This window comes from Lolium perenne, chromosome 2 (assembly GCF_019359855.2).
Source record: "Lolium perenne isolate Kyuss_39 chromosome 2, Kyuss_2.0, whole genome shotgun sequence".
Lineage (NCBI taxonomy): Eukaryota > Viridiplantae > Streptophyta > Magnoliopsida > Poales > Poaceae > Lolium > Lolium perenne.
In genome coordinates this window covers 4,960,422-4,977,887 of record NC_067245.2, presented here as the reverse complement: position 1 = coordinate 4,977,887, position 17,466 = coordinate 4,960,422, and the positions used below count along the sequence as shown (strand labels likewise).

Below are 17,466 nucleotides of genomic sequence, written 5' to 3'. Positions count from 1 at the left end.
AGCCCTTGATGTAAATTTGAGCAGAAATTTCGGATTTGGGGCCGAGAGGAAGATCTTGTTGTCCAAATCAGGGATGCTCCATGTGATGGATCGATGACATGAACTCTTCAAATTCAATCAAGCACATGCGATGCGTTGTAAACAAGGAGGATGGGCCACAGATTGGTACAATGGTTGGGCGGCGGCACAATTTCCGTGGAGTAAGTAGTTATGACTGTAATTAATCATCGACGTGTTGTGGGAAAGTAGCCACCCTCACCTCTACCCACCACAGCGATACTACATCTCTGGTCTTATCATTTCAAGTGCCACCCAAGACCGCTACCGCCTCTCTGTTCCCATCGATCCAGCACCACTGGCATGCCTTCCGCCATCGGGAGGGACGCCGTCTCTGTTTCACGTCTTCCTGGCAAGCGGGAAACACCCCACAAATGAGGGGCTTCCAGGAGCATCCACACCGCCTCCCCGCCATGCTTGTGCCCCCTGATGTGGCTGGCCCAGCCACATCGAGCTAGCCCAACAAGGAGGCCAAGCGAGCCAAGGTGCGGAGCTGGATCCGCCGTCCCCGTCTGTGGGGTATTCCTCAAATTTTGTGTTGTTTCTTCATGTATATATAGCTTGAATTTGAGCTGTTTTCTTGGAGCTGATTATAATATGAGACACATTTCAGAAATTATGAAATTAATTATTTTTGGATTTTCGCGTTCAAATCTCATGAGGCTTAAACTCTACTTAGTATTTCATAAGGGTGGACTAATGGTAGCTCACGTTGGTTTATACAACATTAGTATGTAGGTCGAAGTTTGCGGAACCTTAAGTTGTTAAATTTCTATGGTCTACTATACAATATTAGGCTTCAATCCATGTCATTGCCAGTGTATGCTTTATATGGTATTTCTGTTGAGCAACATCAAATGTGCAACCGCGCAGTTAACCATGGATTTAATATACTCCGCATAGGGAGGTGCTCCGATTTACTCACGCGTGACTGCGCCCCTCCTTTAATCATCATCATTATTTTCTTTGGGAATGATCAAGTAGCATGCTCACGCGGACCCACCCCAAAACTAAGCCAATCGTAATTTTCTTGTTGTTTGATTACTCACAAATCACCGTAAAAAATCCCACGGATTAATTAAATTTATGGTTTTATGGAGTAATAATAAGGTATCCATGTTTTGATTGGGCATTGAAAAGGGGACCAAATCCAGCGGTGTCAGAGTAATCTTCTTGACTCCCGTTCCCACCCAAACCCCTCCGCCCCCTGAAATGGGTAAATTCTTGATTATTTGAAGTAATAATATGCTTACTGGCGTTTGATCATATTTTTATTATGAGTTTGCCTAAATAATAACCTTAGTAAACTTATCTAGGCGGCGACCATGGTTCACGAGTGATCATATCATTAGAATTGGTCCTATGTTAGCTTCTTGAGATGTTCGCTCGTCCTCGCCCTTATTTACCATTTCACGATAGATCATCACGTTATAATCCGTAGCATGGCAGCCCAAATTTCAAAAATAATGAGATTATAGAAGCAAAAAAAAAATTGCATGTCCTGCATGCGGGCCGTGATGACTTATGTTTGATGATGGACTATTTTTGGCAAGGCCATGATGTTTAGGTGAAGACTTTAGATCAAATGTTATGTGAAGGGTTCAAGTCTAGGGTTTCGGTCTAAGGTTTGTGGCTATCTAGGGTAATTTAGGTGTTGGGTTAGGTATAGGGTTCAATCTATGAATAAAAAACGCTTTGTCGAGTCTTCAAGATTTTACATTAGACAAAGGGATTAAGGTGAGTAAAAAAACGCACCCGTGCCCGATCTTCCACCGTATCGTTGATTGAGCCCCTCCCCCCTCTGCTCCCGTGAGACTTTTGTGTTGGTAGGTAGTCCCGTCTATCATCTGCCTTCCGGTCATGGGAGAGACGCCTCTCGGTGTCTAACCAGTCCCACATATGTTCTTTCTAGTGGTCTTCATGTCTTCGGCGCCACGAGGTTTCTTAGAGGAACATGCTTCTAGAGCTTAGTATTTCCACTTAAGGAATCATCTCAGTTTTGTGATACCTTGTACCTTTTTCTGGATCTTATTGATTTACCTCTACATGTCGAACGTTGTAGACAGGGCTGACGAGTCGGACTCCATACGACCATCCCTTCCAATTGGTCTCCTTGCTTGTTTCCTAGTAGTATGTACAATCTCTTCCCAGCGGTGGAATCGCATTGTGGTTTGAGTGCCATCATGTCCATCGGGAATATGAGATGGGTTGACATTGCCTCGCTAGGACAAGGGGTTTACGTGGTTGTGTTAGGTAGGTTGAGTCGTCATCGGTGCCATGCATACACGTTAAGTCGGAGGATGGAGCTGATGTAAGCGCCAAATAGTTTCTCTATGCATATCCGTAGAGTGTAGTTGATGCATGCTCTCTTTGTGAATAGAAAACATAGCATGGTGACATGGGGTACCGGTAGGGGCATCATGATGTATCTATACACACTTGAGAACCTACGTGCAAGTCATTTTCTTCTGAGATTAAAACATGTACCTGTGATTTTATGTACTCAAGTCCGCAATGAAAAAATGATTTTGGAGCGGAAATTTCTGATTTGGAGAAGTCAAATGATCTGGATGACTGGATCTGTTCAAACCAGCAACAAACCGATGACTGATATGCTCAATGCCACGGATCGGTGATGTGAACTCATAATATTTAACCAAGGGCTTGCCACGCACGCCGTAAATAAGGAAGATCGGCCGTCGATCGGCACAATGGTTGGGTGGCGGCACAATTTCCATGGAGTAAGTAGTCATGGTTTTTAATTAATCATGGATGTGTTTTGGGCAAGTATTAATCCCGAGAGAGTAAAAAAATTCAGAAAATCCCACCTTCACCTCTACCCAACACAACAACAACAACAACCGATGACTTTTTTTTTTTGATGTAACCATATATATCATTAGACAATCTGTTTACAGAGATTACACATATGGTCACCACACAAGACAAATATTTGCATCAAGCAACTTTGCACAAGAAAACTCACAAGAAGTAAAACTACAAGTTCACCCTTGGAGAAACCTGTGTCTCGCCGAAACATCGTCCATCTTACTCCACCGCCACCATGGTAGCGCTGGAAAAAGAGGCGAACAACCACCACACCTAGATGCGGGAGAGCACCATCGCATTCAATGATGCTTTTGAGCCGATGAACCGGGTCGACGTAGAGGACGAGCCCGAGACTTTGTGGCACGTCGGCGGGATCTTCCCGTGGTCACCAGATCCCAACACCGTCATCTTCTTCGGACTCGATCGAAGAAGAAAAAGCAGCCCGCCGCTAGTCATCCTCACACCCAACTGCAAGATGCCAGACATAACTGCAGCAACCAACGCAACCGTCACCCACGAGAGTGCCGAACGCCAATCGCCAGACACGAATCTCGCCAGATCCAAAGACCGGCGAGAAGACCGAACCACGCCCTCAGCGTCACCGGTTAGAGCGACGCCGAGATGGAGAAAGAGCAGAGGCAAATTATTCCGATGCAACGCAATCTCCTCCATAGAACGGCACCCCAAGAAAACACTAGACCAAACTACTGGCCGGAGCCGGTACTCCGGGGTCCCCACCCCGCCCATCGCCGGAGCAGCCGACGGAGGAGGCAGGGACCGGCGGCTGACCGCTGTAGTTTGCCGGCAGAGAGATCGCCCCGATATTCTTTTCCTAACAACCGATGACTTGTGATGCAGTAGTTCGTAGTTTTAGGGAGTAGTAATAATAATTGATTGCTGTAAACAAGGATGCAATTTGCTTTGATTGGGCAGTAAAAAGGGGACGCAATTAAACTTGTATCCTACCAAAAAAAAAATCTTTCCCGAGAAGCCTAAAATCTAGCGCCTGCAAAGATCAAACGACAACCATCTCTTTCCCCTGCTTTCTCCGCTCCACCCAACTCCCTCGCCGCCGGCCGGCCAATACCCCGCCACCCAACTCCCTCGCCGCCGCCGGACAGCCCCTCCCACCCAATCCCCTCCGCTCCCCTGATTCCCCTAGACGTCCGCGTCAAGAACCTCCTCCCGGTCGTGGAGCGCCTCCCGTCCACATTCCTCGACGCAGCTGTCTCCCTCCACCTCCCGCAATCTCTGCCTCGACGCAGCACTCGTGCGCGACGGCCGCCATGTCTCCCTCCGCCTCCCTCGCTCCCTGCCTCGACGCATCAGACCTGGGCTACGGCCCAAGCCGCAGCAGCAGAGGCCAGTGCTGGAGGTGGATAACCCCCTCCATAGCCACCGTGGCTCGCCCCCGGGGAGACATGGACGACGAGATGGTGGTTGCCTTCCCGGAGATGCGGCCTCCGGCAACCTCCCGCACAACCTCCACGACCTGCGGCCGCCGGCGACGTCCCCGATCCGCTGCTGCCGGAGACCCCACTCCGTCCCTAGATTTGCCGTCGGCAGGCCACCTCCCCAACTCGCAGCTGCTCGGTGAGGCCCCTCGCTACATAACACCTGCGCGCACTTGCTGATTCTAGAAAATTTTGTCAAATGTCAATGGCTCAGAAAGTGTTGATGCACTTTCGTGTGCATACGATAGGAAAATACTCGTACTAGTTCAGAGTTTACACTCGAATGCGTGCCCCTAGAGTTCATGATGTGAGTAGGCAGGGAGGGATGTGCGTATTGATCTTGAAGATAGGCATGCATGATGTGTTTAAAATACTTTTTACACTACATTGATCAACCAATATATCCTGATGCAATTGCGTGCAACTTGTGTAGCGGCATGGGAGTAGAGATGCAATCTGTACCTGTCAGAAGCAGTGTTAGCTCGTAGGAAAGGTATGCTGTGCACGATGCTGTGTTGTAAAAGAAAACCTGCAACTGTGTAGCAGTCTTCAGTTAGGCTGAACAAGAAAGGCCACCCACAGTTATTTGGGCGGTTGGAAAAACTCTGTTTTGGTTCTCACCTCTGTATTTCCTCTACCTGAAACCTCACTATCGCCGGAGTTGATTCAGAGCTGCATTTGTGTGTGTGTCCACTTGGAATAGGGAGACGACCGGGCTCTTGTTGGTCCTGACGGTGCATTTGCATCCGAGGGATATGCGTGTACATGTGTGCTAGGTAGTGATCTTGAAGGAGGAGCCAAGTTGGCAATATATAGGTAGTGATCTTGCACTTTGGTGGGTTTACTCTATATAATAAAATAGATACTCGATTTCATTCCAAGGAAGATAATAAGAAGGCGTTCCTCCTGTTCTTGCTGCTGAATGCCTCCTATGCATGTCAACCTAAATACTGACTTTTTACATCAATTGTCTTGTTTCTCACTTGATAGCGTCTGTAAAGCAAATAAATATCTGCGATGTTCATGGTTGCTAAATCATCGATGTGCTTACCTAGTTTTACCATCTCACTTGTTTTGAAGCAAGCAGACAAGCAGTACTAATATAGGAGCGCGGAAAATGTAGAACTCTTGCATCTGGTAAAAATCTGCTTATCTTTAATTTCTTTTGATTTCAAGCATATACATGTAAGTTTGTATGATACAAAGTTAACACTATTCAATACTATTATCTTTGTAGGATTGTAGTTTTAGTACTATCTCTCACTTGTTTCAAAATAAACAAATAACTCACAGTGTTATGATAACGAGTGCGAGTACAATGCATAGGAAGTTCGAATCTGTTCTGCAAAATTACTTTCTTTTGTTTTGAAATATATCCCTGTAGGCTCATATGACTTACATCTAACGCCTTTTTTTCTGTTTAATATACCTTAATAGAAAATTTTGTAATGTTTACAAATTTCTGAAGGTCTTTCTAGTTTCGAATTTTTGAATATTGTCAAATAACACTTTCCATTCCAGGACTTGGAGGAGGAACACATTGAGGACCTTGCTTTGTTAGATCCATCATCGTCCTCGGACTCCATGAAAGTAAATGCTCTTTCTTTTCCCTTTATTCTGTTATGAGTTACAAGCACTGATGCAACATTTTCCAAGTTCTGAGTACTAAAGTTTATAGTTTTGTTGCAGTATCCTGTTGAAAGTTCAAACTGAACAAAGTTTTGCACCATGGGTGCTTAGAAGCAAAAGACCAATGGTGGTAAAAGACGGTGTTTCTGCTGCTGCCGCTGTGTTGGTCGAAACACGTGGCTAGCTCGGTCAGCGGCGTCGGTGGGATGAGGATGTCGAGAATGTGAAGTGCAGATGCAAACCGCTGGAGCTGGCATGGACAAGAAAGAAGACAACATTGTTGGTAGCTCTGTGAGTTGAATGTATCGTCTCTGCACTAGAGCTTCCTAGCAGTTTGGTTAATGCAGCCGCAAGAGTAGCAGGCAGCGGTGTCCTTAGCGATACACCATTAGTTGAAGTGGTATCCACCACTATGGCAACGGCCTTCTCGTAGGTAAGGCCTGGGTCCTCTTTCTTTTTAGTTCTACAATTTCAGCGTATTCCATGCTTTTGATGCAAAATATTACTGTAAATAAATAGCATGCAATTTCCTTGACTCCAGATTGTTGTTTTCTGACCTTTTGCATCTTTTGCAGATCGCTCCTACCGCATCTCTCAATCCCCTTTCTCCAGTCAATTTGCTGACATCGCCGTAGCCTCTCGATGCTACTCCCTGCTGCTCACCCCACCTCGCTGCTCAGCTGCCGGCCACCCAACCACACCCACCCAACTCCCTCGCCGCCAGACACCCCCACCCACCCAATCCCTTCTACCCCTGATTCCGGCGTGTCCGCCATGCCCAAGACGTCAGCTTCAAGAACCTCTGCCTTGTGCTGGTCCTCGCCATCCGAAGCACCTGGAGCTGGGCGCCCCTGTCTCGCCCACCATGGTGCCTCCTGTTGACCTGCGGAGCTGCTGTTGCTCCTCCGCGTGCCTCCCTGCCCTGATGCAGCAATCGCAGGCAATTACACAAGCAGCAGCCAAGACCAGCGCTGGAGGTTGAGGACCTCCTCCGCATCGTCCGCATCCTACCTCCGTGGAGCTCACTGCAGAGATGCAAGTGGGAGGAGATGGTCCTCGCCTCCATGGAGTTGCAGCCATTGTCGGTGACCTTCTGGAAAACCTCCCCGAGCTGCGGCTGCTAGCAATGTCCCTGACTTGCTACTGCCGGTGACCACTCTGTCCCGCCACCGTTGGCCACATCCCAATCTCGCAGCTGCCAGGTGATCTCCCTCTCCTCCCCTCCATGCATTCCTTTTAATTTTCGCTTCTTTTTATTTATCATGTTGATGCACTCAACTGGACACTGCTAGCTACGACGCAGTACAATGTACAATGGCCGTGCATGGCGTTTCTTCTCGAGTGCGTCCATATGTCGATGGATTTATGATACTGGCTTGCTCTTTGTTGTATAGAAAATGGAAATGGGTTGCTACTCGTTTCTTCTCTGGTGAACAGTGGATGCGTCCATATGTCGATGGATTTATGATACTGGCTTGCTCTTTGTTGTATAGAAAATAGAAACGGGTTGCAGAACTGTTGCATCTTGTTAAAATCTGCTTATCTTTAATTTGTTCTGATTTGAAGCATATACATGTAAGCTCGTATAATACAAAGTCAACACAACTCGATACTATTATCTTTGTAGGATTGTAGTTTTAGTACTATCTCTTCTTTCAAAACAAACAAATAACTCATGGTCTTATGATAATGAGTGCGAGTACAAGGCTTAGGAAGTCAGAATCTGTTCTGCAACCTTTACTTTCTTTTGTTTTGAAATATATCCGTGTAGGCTCATATGATTTACATCTAACGCCTTTTTTTTGCTTCTGTTTTAATATACCATAATAGAAAATTTTGTAATGTTTACAAATTTCTGAAGGTCTTTCTACTTTTGAAAGATGAAAATTGTCAACTAACATTGAGGACCTTGCTTTGTTAGATCCATCATCATCCACTAACTCCATGAAAGTAAATACTCTTTCTATTCCATTTATTCTACTATGAGCATTCATGCAACATTTTCCAAGTTCAGAGCATTCAATTTTATAGTTTTATTGCAGGATCCTGTTGAAAGTTCAATCTGAACAAAGCTTTGCATCATGGGTGCTGAGAAGAAAGAGACCAATGGTGGTACAAGACAGTGATGCTGCTGCCGTGTTGGTTGAAACACGTGGCCAGCTCGGTCATCAACAGCGGCGCGGCAGGATGAGGACATCGAGAATGTGAAGTGCAGCTGCAAGCCGCTCGAGTTGGCATGGACAAGAAAGAAGACATCATTGTTAGTAGTTGTGTGAGTTGAGTGTATATGAGCACTACAACTGCCTAGCAGTTTATTTAATGCAGCCGAAAGAGCAGCAGGCATCAATGTCCTCAGTGACAAGCTGGTAGTTGAAATGGTATCCACCACTACAACGATAGACTTCTCGTAGGTAAGGCATGGCTCCTATTTTTTTGAGTTATACAATTTCAGCATATTCTATGTGTTTGATGCAAAATACTACTGTAAACAAATAGCATGCTATTTCCTTGAATCTAGGTTGTTTTCTCACTTTTTTTTTCATCTTTTGCAGATCGGTCCCACCACATCTCTCCCTCAATCTCCTTTCTCCACTAAATTTGTTGTCACCGCTGCAATCTCTTAGTGCTGCTCCCCGCTACTCATCCCACCTTGCCGCTCAGCGGCCGGCCACCCCAGCACACCCACCCAACTCCCTCGCCGCTAGACACCCCAACCCACCCAATCACCTCCGCCCCTTGCTTCCCGTGCATCCTCCATGCCCAAGACATCGGTGTCAAGAACTTTCGCTTGGCGCTTGTCCTCGCCATCCGGAGCGCCTGGAGCTGGGCGCCCCCGTCACGGCCGCCATGGCACCTCCTGTTGACCTAGGCTGCCGGCACCCCTTTGCCCCTCCCTGCTCCGATGTGCCAGTCGCGGGCAACGACACAAGCAGCAGCCGAGATTGGCGCTGGAGGTGGACTCCACGGCGTTCGCGTCCTGCCTCTGTGGAGCTCGCTGCAGAGATGCAAGGGGGAGGAGATGGTCATCGCCTTCATGGAGCTGCAGCTTCCATCAGCGACATTCTGGAAAACCTCCCGGAGTTGCGGCCGCCAGCAACGTCCCCGACCTCTTGCTGCTGTAGACCGTTCCGTCCAGCCGCCGTCGGCCACGTCCCAAACTTGCAGCTGCCAGGTGATCTCCCTCTCCTCCTCCCGCTCCATGCATTTCTTGTAATTTTCGCTTATTTTTGTTTATCATGTTGATGCACTCAACTGGACACTGCTAGGTAGCTACGATGCAGTACATTGTACAATATCCATGCATGGGTTTTCTTCTCTTTTGGCCAGTGAATGTGTCCAAGTGTCGATGGATTTATGATACTGGCTTGCTTTTTGTTGTATACAAAATGGTAATGGGTTGCTACTGACCGAATTAACCTGATTGAACAAAATGCACTTCAGCTCTTATGAAGAAAATGACTACTTTGGACTGTAAGATAAAGATAGAGATGATCTGGTTAGTTTCCTTGGATCTTTTATTTGTAGAGATTATTTTTCGTAGGTATTAGCTCAAACCAATGAAATAGCCAAAGCTAAAATGAGCTTCAGGTTTACATTGTTAGGGATGATTGCCCTTGGCAACGATGAGTGCCACGTCCTTGTCCTTCGTGCTTACTGATCTTGTGTTGATAATAGCAGACTTGATGGAACCGAAAATGGTAACACAAAGGCCATCTAAAAAAGTGGTAACACAAAGGCTGTGTTTTTTCAATTGAACACATAGCTAAATGTATCATTTTGTTGTTGCACTTTCTTTCTGTTGTTGCCATTATTAACCTAAATAGGCATCGATGCCTATGAAGTAGGGCTGCACCGTATCTATTTATTTTTTGTGTTTTTCGTTATGATACCAAGTACTGGTATCATAATATCACATGTGCAAGATAACATAATGACTAATTGTGGTTAGTCAACTCAAAAACAAATGATCTTTATTTTTATGGGAAATTAGAACTCCACAATGACAGTACCATATCGTTGTCAACTTGTTGATTATTCATTACATCAAGGTTTGTTGGTAGATATGTTTACTGTAGCATATATGTAGCTATTGTTGTGTTTTTGTGATGTTTATTTAAATCTGACAAGGATATACTCGTTCGAGATTTAAATTCCACAATGCATGTGTATTCCAAAATTGAAGATCACGGAAACCTGTGTTATCTTAAATTGCTCGCGATGTGGCCTGGAGGGTGGCTTGGCCACCGGATCAGGCTGGACATGCTTTTTTTAAACCTGTGCTTGATCTTTGATAACCTATGATGCTTCTTTGATGTAAGTATATATGTGCCGAACGAGATTACTTCAGAGGCACACATCCACATTGCGCAAAGCTAATCCATCGCTGGTGCTATCCGCTGCTGTTTGATCTTGCCAGCCAAAAACTGGAAAGATTCAGAATGTGCTGTGTTGCTTTGGTTCAGGTTCAGAGTTGAGGTAGTGACCTGGGTGTTATTCTCATTTTTTTCGGTGTTTTATGTATGTGCAATTTTTTTCTCCGGTGTTTGAAATTTTGAAATTCTGTGAACACTTAGCACTTTATATGGTGTGCTAATTTGTAGATTGGTACGCTTGTAGCACAGTTGGCTCTAATTCATCTAACAAAATAAAGAGAAAATGACTACTTCGCACATATCCAGAAGGCAAACTGTCAGTTGCCGAACTCAAGTGTTTTGCTACTGTTGTCTTGTTAATTCTGCATCCTTTCGTTCTAATAGTTCTATTCCCTTATCTAGTGATTCTGGCATGTAGAGGTTTACTTATTCTATCAACAGCTACCCTGTTACTCATCCTAGTTAGCTTGATAATCCTTTTCTTGGCTTACTACTTGAATCATGAAATCGTTTAGTCATGTGGTGCCGCTGAAAACTACAAATGCAAAGATTTTAAAACAACAAATTGTCATTAGTTTTGCCAATGCTTGTGTTTGTTTACTAGCTTTGATCTCGGTTTGTTATCCTGATTGCAGTGGGCCACCTGAGGATGCTGTGGATATCTCCTCCCTGACAAGGGTGAACCAGGCACCATCTACCTGCTCACCACCGGTGCCATGGAGAGCCCTTGCAGAATTCGGGTGTATCAGTGTGTATTTCTTGCTTTAGGGTCGAATGTAGAGCCATTTAGGCTAGATTGTTCTACTCTTTTTGAGGGTGCAGGTTGTTCATGTAGTTTATCTCTTTCTTGAACATTTATGAGTTGCCTTATGAGGATTAAGTGGGATTGTCTTGTTATATTTGTTTTGTTTTGTTAGGCCACCTCCAAATAGAATATACACTCGTACACTCCCAAGTCCCAACCATGTAATTTTGGCTGAACCTGTGAGGTATATATGCCTGTTTCCTTTTTATGGAGAAATTTTCCAAGAACCTTGGTAATGAAACTAGAATTGATTAGCTAGGTTAACTGCTAGTTTTCTCTCTTCATTAACTGCTGATTTTTTCTTGAATCGTCCATATGAGATGGATCATGAACTGAGCAGTAAGCAATGGATCAGTCTACATGTGACTTTTGGAATTGATAGTGGCAGTTTCAGTTTTTTGTTGTTGTTGTGATCAGCTCAAAAGCAAATGCTTGTTATTTGTATGGGAAATTAGAATTCCACAATGACAGTACTGTATCGTTGTCAAGTTGTTGATTATTCATTACATCAGGTTTGTTGGTAAATATATTTGTTGTAGCATATGTGTAGCTATTGTTGTGTTCTTGTGATGTTTATTTAAATCTGATAAGGATATATACTTGTTTGAAAGTTAAATTCCACAATGCATGTGTAGTGCAATACTGAAATTCACAAAAACATGTGTTTCCTTAAAATCGAGTTGGTCTATGTTCTATTCATTTAGGTGTGTCGATAGTCCATGTTTTTGATTCATAATAGAGTAACAGTAATGCATTTTCACGGCTTCCCATTCCTCCCATTATATTATTATCTAGTTTGTTACTTCTATTGAGATACTGCCATTTTTTGTTGTTGTTGGGAATACTTAAGTGTTGCTTCTAAATCAATTCTATTGTTGGCTATGTTGATGCCCTATAGAGTAATTATTATAATTTATCCACACTGTTGTTGTGCCATGTGACTCCCAACGGTTTGGTGGCATATAGTGTTACTTTACAGCCACTATTTAGGTGGGTATGGATGACTGCATGGTCTCTTTTTTAATTACTAATGGAATGCATTGACACCTCTGTTGTATTATAATGAATCTCTCTTGTCGATCATGTTATCATGCCGTTGTCCTCCAGAAAGTATTTGGTGTTTATCTTAAGCATTCTGTGTCATGATACTATTGTGGCATGTGCGTTTTGTATCATTTTAATGAATGACATATCCGGGCGGTAAACTGCTGTTGCAAGCTCAAGTGTTTTGCTATTGTTGTCTTCTTAATTCTACATCCTTTCGTTCTAATTGTTCAATTCTCTTATCTAGTATGTATGTTGAACAAATAACTACTTTTCTGTAGTTTACTTGCTCTATCAATGATTGTCCTGTTACTCATCCTAGTCAACTTGATAGTCTTTGGCTTACTACTTGAATCAGGAAATCGTTAGTCATGTGGTGCCTCTGAAAACTACAAATGTTAAGGTTTTAAAACAACAAATTATCTCATTAGTTTTGCCAATGCTTATGTTTGTTTACTCGGTTTGCAGCGGGCCACATGAGGATGTTGTGGACATCTCCTCCCTGACCACCGGTGCCACGGAGGTCCCATACAGGAACATCAAGACCATTGCTCCCTCTATGAATCGACCAGCCATTTTTTCTCCCTGTTAATGGTCGTCCAAGATAAGACCTGACGCTCCTGATCGATGCCTTGGTTTTCGTAATAAAACCTATCACTCTCTCTTGTTTCTTCAATTTGTGTTACTTCTAAGAGCATGTCGATCTGATGTGGTTTCTATGCTTCTATAGATACATCTGGCCACTGGGAGTACTGGGGCAGTATGGTTGGGCATATCTAGGCTGGATACATGGGAATGAGGCGACTTCCAAGGCACATCGGTAAGCCCCTTCTCTGTGACAAGGCTGGATTCGGTTATGCCACTGCGGTGAGGATTTCTACTGTTTTCCGGCACGACTCTCTGTTTTGCTGCTAGTCTGTAGTATGCTCATCCTGAATTTTTCATCCTCATCTTGTCCTACTGGTCAAGGAAGTATGTGTGATCTCAACTCTGTTCTGGTATAGACTACTTGTACTTGGCTTTCTAGGCAGACACACAACTTATTCCTTACGCGAGTTGATTTTTTTAGCTGTATCTAGTTATTATAAGTCCTTTCACTTAACGTGCGTGATCAATTAATAAGACTTCTACATGTATCCAGTTATCAACACAATTCATTAGTTGTTGTTGTGCTTGTAGCTTGCTTGTACTTAGGATGTATATGCACGCCATCTGTGTTTCGCACTTTTTCTGAAATGAAATAGCAATGTTCACACCAATTGTGGCAAAATAATGTAACTCAATTTTTGGATGAATTGGAAAGAACCTCATTTTGCCTATGAGCAGACTCGGGTTAGCATTTGTGTCGTTTTATGCAGCTTACAAATTACAAAACATTGGGCATCACAACTTAGGAGGAATTCATCCTTCATTCTTCTAGGTTCAATTAAATGAAATCCGTTATCAAGTGGGAGTCTTATCCGCTTCATTTGCTTGCGTGGGTTGATGGAGTTAAAGGAATAACATGACATTGACAAAATAACACTCTGTTTGTTTGATTTCCTTCTTGCCATCTCTCTCCCCTAGTTTTGATGTTGATTGTGTGCAAGGTCTTATAAATCTGACCGTTTGATTGCAGTCTATACTTCTTATTTCTAGCTAAAATCTACCTGGGAATAATGAAAGTAGCAACAATTGGTTTTGCTTGGTCCTGCGAATAAACCTATAGATGTATCAGAGTGCAAAAATGCTTGGCTTTGCTCATTTCTTACACTTGCATAATCTACAGGAGTGAGTTGGACTCTCGTAGTCATCACGTTTTCCCATCATTTGTTGAACATTCACGTCATAATCATCGTTTGTTGAACATTCCTTGTGCATGTGCTGATGCTTGGTATGCCTTATTTGTGTAACCAGCAACTGTTTCTTGTGTCGTGGAAGTGAACATTTCTTCTCTGTTGTCCTGTCCTGTCGGTAATTGGCGAGCCAAGCCTCTTTTGTCAGTGGTAGCTGGACGTGATGCTGGAGCTGTACATAGTGCAGTCAACAGATTGCCGTGGTGCTCGCAAAGGGGGAAGTGGATTCAGCTCTGATGCAGGGAGGAGTTGAGCTGCCAGGAGGGAGCTTATTCTTGAATCACTTTTCTTGTGATTATAATGTTCCAGTTGAGAAACTTAGAATCTTTTTCTTGCTGCTATCCACATATCGTGATTGTTATTCTTTGTGGTAAACCTACAGGAAATGGTTTGGTTTCGGCTGTCTCATGCTTGTTATTTTCTGAATATGGATATCAGGTACTGCTGAATCAATCTTTGCCTAGGCAGAAGCCAGCACTACAGGGATAAGGAATGTGCAGGAAACTGAAGGCGATGTGGAGGTTTGTTGTATTACTGAATGTCGTTGATCCTTGAAATACGGATCCAAACATTTTAATGGACACGCATATTATTTGTGGTTATGTAGTCTTCTGGTATTAATGGTATTGGTCATTGAAACTACAAAGTGCAGACAAACACAATGCTTGTCCTGAGCGTCCCTTGAGATATACAAGGACATGCTCCACTCTAAGCTGACGCTGGGAGGTTAGCAGCGGGCGGAAGAGGCGGTCGCCGCCGCTAATATGTGGTCCGTCTTGACCCGGTGTGCTCAGGCGGCTCTGCTGTGATTGTCATGGCTGGTTTTATACTGGTTGAGTGATTTCTTGTAATATTAAGCAACCTGATTGTTCGCATTTTGCCTTTGGTTGAAGTTGTGAGTCTCCGATGAATTATGTGCTGTTAGATGTCACAAGTGTTGTGTTCTGTGCACTTCTATTGTCAAGTGTTTTTTGTGTGATCGAGATTTCTCAAAATATCTGAATATATCATGCACAAATTTCGAATATCTTTTGTTGTCAACGTTTAACAACTGTTACTTAGCTTAACATGCCGTGATGAGTTGTTTTTCATGAATAAAAATACCTGGCGAGTATTTGCTTTCTTTTCATTGATTTGTTTACTTCTTCAAGCAATGTTGTGGCCGGTTAGGTATTAGCTAGGGAGGTCAAGGGTCCAATGCTGCAACATCTTCAACTCGTTTATTTCTTCATTATTTATCTCATGGCTTGGCAGAGCTATGTAGGAGGTTTAACTTTTGAAGTAGATCTGGTGGATTCGTTTAACTTTGAAATAGATCTGGTGGATTCTGAGTTCCGCTCGAGTGAAAAGAAAAGCAATGTTACCATTTGGGTGATCCATGTAAGACACATATTGTAATTGCTTCTGCAAAAGATAATGCTAAATGTATGAGGAACCATATGAGAATTTGTGTTTGTATTAGATGCCAACATTGTATGTGTAAAACTTAGAGACCAGAATATATCTTTTGTTAGAGAAATATATTCTCAGTTTTCTCAGACAGGTTAGATAGAGCAATTTGTAGGTGCAGCATTATTGTAATATTAGCTATGAACCATTGTATTTTTAATATGTTAATAATGGGTTGAGTCCCTTTTACAGTACTAATTAATGATGAACACCTTTGCTCGACTGAACATGGAGATGTATTATCATATCAGTGCAACCTTTTTGAACTATGTGTAACCTTATATTTGCTTGCCTTCATTCATATTTAATTGTTGTGCAGTGGGCAGGCAAGGCCAAGCGCAGACCTTTTTCATATGTATGTCCAGTCCATGAGACAAATCAGAAATGTTACATAAAAAAAAGTGATTCAAACGAGGAAGGGATTGGATCATCTCAATTTTCATCTACTACATAGGACGACCAAAAATAGCAACCGAGTTCTCAGAATTAATTTCTTTCTTTTGCACTGTAAACGAAAAATCTTACTTTGTTATAACATCAGAATGTAATGCCTAACTTAATCACAGAGAAAACAAATCTGGCAGGCTTGAATTATCCCACCTTTAGTGGCAACACCACTAATAAGTAAGATAAGAAGCTCAGCTCATCCCATCAACATTGGAACCGATCAGTTAGCCAGTTTGGCAGCCACCCTTGAATAGCAGCGTCATCCTGTTAATGAAGTCTATTTGGCACGTACACAAGATTGTATATGCTTTCGTATGTGCATGAGAAATATGAGTATGTACGTAATTTCGCACAGAACTTTGGATGATGGCTGGAAATTAATTCTTGCTTCTTGAACGCGCCGGACGGCCGGAGCTGAAGCAACGCAGTAAAATAAAACATGACTATATCAGTGCGAGTGCGAATTCTATGCAGTACTAGTACTAGCTTTACTCCCTCCGTCTCAGATTAACAGGCGCGCACACAGTTTAAGAAATTGCTTTGATCATTATTTTAGTTAATAAAATATGAAATATATGTCACGAAAATTATATCATTGGAAAGCTTTTTTTGCATACGAATCTAATGATATAGATTTTGTAGACATAAAAGTTATATTTTGTTGACCAAATCAATGGTCAAAGTTTGTCTAGAACTGCGTGCGTGCCTGTTAAAGACGGAGGTAGTACTTGAGATTGACGGATCTATTCAGCTACTACTCCGTGCTTTTGGTTTCCTCTCAGTCGACCGCTCCCTTAATTTCGCGAGGTCCTTGGAATCAATGAGGACCCAGCGTGATTACTAGAGAACCATTTACTATTAGGAGAAAGGAATCCGTGATTCGTTAAAAAAGGTCACGAGCGGCCAGGACCAACCCACCTCTTTCCATCCATCAAATTCGTTGATCCTAGAAACTAGGAGCAAACAAAACTGAAATTGCGTCTAATCCCATCAAAGTCTATGCATGGATGAGGATGGGCAATACACATGCATTTTTTTCCTTGGAATTGAGGGTGCTACTAATTCTTAGTACGTGCTTTTAGAATTCTCCCACCTGATCGCTCCGTTAATTTAGTTAGCTCCTTGGAATTAGTAAGGGTCCACCGTGATTACTGGAGAACCGCACTAAGGTTTATAGGAGAAACGAATCTATGATTGGTGAAAGAGGATCGTGAGTGGCCGAGGCATTTTGGCAAGCCACCAAAACGCCTCCCTCCACATAATTGCTGCCTATAACATGACGAAATGAATTGGTGCGCAGCCTTGAAATCCTAAAGATTTGGCTGGCCATATTTCTGCCTATAACGAGGAAGTAGTGAAGTCAATGCATGGATGAGGATGGGCAACGCGCACACACACGTTTTTCCTTTGGATTGATGGAGCTATTGTTTCTTGGCGTACGTGCTTTGGCTTCCTCAGATAGCTCCATTAATTTAGTTAACTCCTTAGAATTAGTAAGGGTCCACCGTGATTACTGGAGAACCGCACTATGTGCTTTTGGCTTC

General features: G+C 43.3%; 1 protein-coding gene and 2 long non-coding RNA genes across 6 annotated transcripts in view; all 3 read left to right on the top strand.

Annotated features, from left to right (window-relative positions):
- The window catches only part of LOC139835942 (uncharacterized), a 155,796-nt gene that overhangs the window by 91,199 nt on the left and 47,131 nt on the right, over window positions 1-17,466 (top strand). The window lies entirely within an intron of this gene.
- Window positions 3,998-15,053, top strand: LOC139835938 (uncharacterized). Of its 4 annotated transcripts, XR_011751269.1 has the most exons (12): window positions 3,998-4,479; window positions 5,428-5,477; window positions 5,862-5,930; window positions 6,030-6,402; window positions 6,545-7,171; window positions 8,012-8,380; window positions 8,522-9,141; window positions 12,660-12,832; window positions 12,922-13,011; window positions 14,088-14,334; window positions 14,465-14,547; window positions 14,679-15,053. It is a non-coding gene; the product is annotated as an uncharacterized lncRNA (long non-coding RNA). The 4 variants fall into 4 exon arrangements; XR_011751266.1 differs by having other exon boundaries at window positions 14,088-14,547; XR_011751267.1 differs by having other exon boundaries at window positions 5,421-5,477; window positions 14,088-14,547.
- Window positions 9,148-11,258, top strand: LOC139835939 (uncharacterized). Its single transcript, XR_011751270.1, has 2 exons — window positions 9,148-10,445; window positions 10,978-11,258. It is a non-coding gene; the product is annotated as an uncharacterized lncRNA (long non-coding RNA).